The 5,493-nt window shown below is 37.4% G+C and overlaps 1 non-coding gene across 1 annotated transcript; it reads right to left on the bottom strand.

Moving 5' to 3' along the window:
* Positions 1–4,846: 4,846 nt before the first annotated feature.
* On the bottom strand, positions 4,847–4,953 carry LOC112917736 (U6 spliceosomal RNA). Its single transcript, XR_011997710.1, has one exon. It is a non-coding gene; the product is annotated as a U6 spliceosomal RNA (small nuclear RNA).
* Positions 4,954–5,493: the final 540 nt, after the last annotated feature.

The following is a 5,493-nucleotide window of genomic DNA, read 5'->3' as shown; positions in this document are numbered from 1 at the left end:
CACAGCACACTCAGCATACACTTCTGCAATTTTAGAATGATCCTGTTCTCTCTTACATTGTGACACTTATATTTGCCACTTTCCCTTCTTGTGCTCTTTTTTTATCCCTAATATAATGTCCCCTTTCCCACCCCCACCCTTCCATTGAACCACCTTATGGCAACTTCTACTAGAATTCTGTATATCAGCTTATTTATCTCCTGTCCTGATAAGCCTTCTCTGACTTGTCTCCCATCTACTGGTCAACAGAATATGTGCTTCACTTTTAGCATTCACTGCACACCTTTGAAACAGTTGGCTTGTCTGTATCTCCATACTAAACTACTTCACCTTTGTCTTTGGTTCCCCAGAGCATACATGACTGGGATGAAGTAGCAACTCAATAAGTGTTTAATATATGAATAAGTTGATATTGAAACCTAGAAAAACCTGGGAGTGTATAATGAAGAACAAGCAGAAAAAAAAAATGTGAGGCCTATGGAAATATCCTAAAGCCATAGCTGTATGTGGTGCTGAAGCTGTGGCATCAATGAACACTGGTACAGAGATATACCTACCCATCAAGTACCCCAAAGCAGGGACAAGACCACATTGTTGGAAGAAAAGGACTGGACACATTGCATTGGCCAAAAGAGATTTTTATCCAAACTGACTAGCTGGGAGGAAAGATATGAAAGACACGTGGGAGGAAAGATATGAAAGACACGTGAGGAGAGGAGAGGGTCAGAATTTATGTAGACAGGAAAAAGGGAAATGCAGGCAGTAAAAGTCAGGTGGTACAAAAGGTTATTTCATATTTCATAAGCAGATGAATTAGAAATAGAAAATTGCCACATTAAAAGATTGTATAATCTTTGCTCCAGTAAGTGTTCAGGCCAGAGAATCAAGAGATAGGAAACCAGATGAAGATGCAATGTTGTAAAACATTGATGACTACAGTAGATGTGTGTTTTAGACCCAAACATTCCATGGGATTACTACTAAAGTCAGCTTCTGCATGACTAGGTAAGGCCATAAGCTCCATGACAGCAGGGCTATATTTGTCTGACTCACTGCTGTATCTGTAGTCTAACACCTCATAGGCACAGAATATGTACTTAGATATGATGGATCTTTTAGTTACATGACATACCAATTACTCTTCACTCTCCCTCCTTTGTCACCAGTCATCCATTTGCCCAAACAAGAAACCATAAATCACCATAGACTTCTTTAATCACCCTCCCAACATAATTATCAAAAAGGAACTTGTTAATTCTACTCCTAGAATTCAATTTAGTAACTCTATGTCTCTATTTTCCCATTAAAACAATGTTAGTTTAGGCCGCCATTCTTGTTCATTTGCACTATTGCTAAATTCTTGTTAATATCTCCTCCATTTTTTAACTGTTCTCTTAGAATCACCTCTCCAAATTGCTACCATACTAAGTATTGTGGATTGAATTATATTCCCAAAAAAGATATGTATAAATGCTAACCTCCAATACCTATGAATATGACCTTATTTGGAAATAAATTAATATGAGAGTATATCAGATTGGGATGAGCCCTAATTCAATGACCAATGTTCTCATAAGAAATAGGAAATTTAAACAAACAAAAACCAAAGAGAATACTGAATGACAATAGAGAGATGACAGAGGCAGGGCTTGGATGCATCTACAAGCCAAAGGACACCAAGGATTTCCAGGAACCACCAAAAGATAGGAGGGATGCCTGGGTAGCTCAAATGGTTGAGCATACGACTTTTGGTTTCTGTTCAGGTGGTCATCTCCAGTAGTAATCTCAAGATCGATTGTGGGAATAAGCCCAGCGTCAGTCTCCATGCTCAGTGTAGAGTCTCTTTCAGATTCTTTCTCCCTCTCCCTCTGCTCTGTTACTTGTCCCCCACATGAATGTGCTCTCTTCCCCTCTCTCTGTCTCTGTCTCTGTCTCTCAAATTAAAAAATAAAAATAAGGAAAGGATCCTTCCCTAGAGCCTTCAGAGAGACCACGGTCCCTCCTGCTGACATCTTGATTTCAGACTCTCAGCCTCCAGAACTATAAGAATACATTCCTGTTGTCTTATGTCAACCAGTTTGTAGTTATCTGTTATAGCAACCCTAGGAAGCTAATACAATTTGCAAAAACAAAGATTCAATCAAGCCACTCTATTGCTCAACCTCCTTTTTAACAATCATTTTGGATAGAACACAAATTCTTTTATAAGTCCTAAGAATCCCATGTGATCTGGATCCTACCCAACTTTCTGGATTAATATCTGGACACTTTCAACTTTCTGGGTTTGCCACACTTCAGAGCTGCAGGGCTTATATATTTTCCTACAATCTGCCAGGACCTCAGACATGTTTTTCCTCCTGTCTGAGCATCCCCCTTCTCTTTACTTCCCTCCTGTAATTACCATGACTAACTCTAATGTTTTCCTATCTCTCAGCCTCATTCCATTAGGGAAGCGTCTCAAGATGCAAAACTAGTTTTGCGGGCTATGTGCTACAGACTTTATTCTATGTATTGGGTTATTTTTCTTTTTTCCTCTATCAACTGTAGATTCTCTAAAAGGAAGAGCAATATCTTTCCTGTGTTTGCCACTGTATTTCCTGCATCTAGCAATATGTTTTGTGCATTACTGTGATTATCTTGCTATTACTATTGGTCACAATTACCACTACTATTACCATTACTACTGATAGTAATAATCTAACAATTATTGAACACTCATTTGTACCAGGAACTTTGCAAATGATGAAAAAATGTCACATTACTTGATGTTCTTCTCTAATAATGATTTACATGATAATCACCATTATTTCTAAATGAGAAAAGTGAATTTTAGAGTGCTTAAATTACTAATGCAAGATCACACCGCTCTCAAGTGATAGAATGAGAGCACATCCTAGTTGTTTCTGACTTCAAAGGCCATATTCTTAATGATTTTGTTCAATAAATATTTATTGACATTCCAACAGAGAGAGCAAAACAAATAAAGCCCCAGTGTTGAAATTAACACAACTGTGTTTGAGGAAAATGAGACAGAGATTTAACTTTTAGTGATAAAATGAAAAGAACAGTCTATGGCATGTGAAGACCAGATAGGGAAGTAAATTTGAAGAAGATAATTGAGACCCTATGATTCAATGTGAAATGGTTTTGAGGAAGGTAGTATAGATAGGTGCAAAAGTGTATTAATTGGCAGGTCAAATCAAACACTATTCTCTCTGAAGATACAAGGCTATATAAAGATCACTGGATCAACAAATGTAAACTGATACATGTAGCATCCTATGGAAATTAAAAGAAAAATACTCCCAATTTGGGGGGGAAAGCACAAATATGGGGTAGAGTGTTGTGACACATATGTTTTGAAATTTCATGTTGCAGCTGCTTAAATTTGGTGATCACCATTGGCTAAATTTCTAAAAACAAATAACGTGGGATGTACCAGAAATGAAGAATTCATCTTACTATCTAGATTTTAAATCCTTTAGAAAGATTTTCAAGAAAATTTCTAGTTTTGAAAAGCACAGAAAATTGGAGTAATATTGTCCTCTTTTTCTATAATATTAATGCTGCTTCAGGCAATGACAGATCATTAACGGACAAATCCTGTTCTGCATAAACTTTTTTTAATAATAGAAAATGAGGGGCCCCTCGTCGGCTCAGTCAGTTAAGCGTTTTCCTGCCCCTCAGGTCATGGCCTTAGAGTCCCACGATTGAGCCCCACGTCTGGCTTCCTGCTTATCAGGGAGTCTGCTTCTCTCTCTCTCTCCCACTGCTTGTTCTCTTTCTCTCAAGTAAATAAAATTGTAAAAAAGAAAAAAAAAAAAGGATTTGCAGGGTTCCTGGGTGGCTCAGCTAGTTCAGTGTCTGACTTTGGCTCAGGTCATGATCTCAGGGTCCTGGGACTGAGCCATTTCAGGCTCCCCACTCAGTGGGGAATCTGCTTATAACCTCTTCCCCTCCCCCTATTCATGCTGGCTCGTGCTCTCTTACTCAAATGAATAAATAAAAATAAAATAAAAATAAAATGAGTTGCACCCCGACGTAGGCATTGGTAATAATGCCAATTATTGGAAGAAATTCAGTTAAACTTTGGTGGAAGAAAGCTTTAACTTCTGATAATGCTTGACATGAGGACACAAAGTCACAATGAGTTCAGACTTTAAACCTAAGATGTGGTGATGGAGAGTTCATTTTATAGTTAAAAAATCACTTTGTACTCATATTGTTAGAAAGATATTCTAGGAAGAGATGAAATACTTTCAGAAGGAAGGATGATAAACAATTGATGAAAGCTAGAAGGATTTTAAATAAATTGGAGGGGCCCATATTCATCCTTTGATTAAGAAATTTACTAAAAGTCATACATCTTTGGTGCCTTGGAGAGAAAGGCATCTGGGTGGTTTAAGTCAAGAGAAATTAGACTACTGGTGCTTAATCATCAATGTGCACGAGAATCTCCCAAGATTCATGTTAAAAATTTAGATCCTGGGCCCAACTGAAGATCTGATTGAGTAGATAGGGGTACCCAAGAATATTCATTTTTATTTTTATTTCTTTTTAAAGATTTTATTTATTTATTCATGAGAGACACAGAGAGAGAGAGAGGCAGAGACACAGGCAGAGGGAGAAGCAGGCCCCATGCAGGGAGCCCGATGTGGGACTCAATCCCGGGTCTCCAGTATCATGCCCTGGGCTGAGGGTGGCGCTAAACTGCTGAGCCACCTGGGCTGCCCAGAATATTGATTTTTAGAGGCACCCAAAGTAACTATCTCCCAGGTTGTCTCCTTCCCACATTTTGAAAATATTAGTGGGTGATCCAGGAAAATTTTTTTTTTAATTTTTATTTAAAAATATGGAACGCTTCACGAATTTGCGTGTCATCCTTGCGCAGGGGCCATGCTAATCTTCTCTGTATCGTTCCAATTTTAGTATATGTGCTGCCGAAGCGAGCACCCAGGAAATATTTTTAAGTAATAATAAAACACACTTATTTTAAAAGATGGGAATTGATTCTAGTGAGAAAGAAGTTAACTTTAGATTATAGCAAAGAAAGCAGAAGGATGATTTAATAACCATCTCCAAGTATATTAAGTGTATATATGAGGATATCTGGGCAATTTTTCTCTATCTCCATTGTTGTCAAAGCAAGAGGAAATTGACTTGGATTAAAGAACTCATTTGCAAGAAAAGATTTTTTGACTTAAATAATGATTATAATGATAGAACTGTCATGAAGGACATTTTGGAGAATCTATATTCCTGTTTTGTTGTGTCTTGCTTAAATATAATAATAATAATAATAATAATAATAATAATAATAAATCTATCAGTCCTATTTCAGGGTGTGTCCCTTTGCTAGTATTGGAGATAGGGTCATTGACCATAGGATGTTTTAAGGTCTTTACCCATTCTATGCTAGGGACATTTAATAAGGATATATTGCTCTTTGAGTAGGCTATGCAGGAGTCATTAACTGTGACTAATATGCTATCC

This window comes from Vulpes vulpes, chromosome 15 (genome assembly GCF_048418805.1).
Source record: "Vulpes vulpes isolate BD-2025 chromosome 15, VulVul3, whole genome shotgun sequence".
NCBI classification, from domain to species: domain Eukaryota; kingdom Metazoa; phylum Chordata; class Mammalia; order Carnivora; family Canidae; genus Vulpes; species Vulpes vulpes.
Note: the sequence above shows the minus strand (reverse complement) of the source record. Positions and strands in the feature narration are given on the sequence as shown.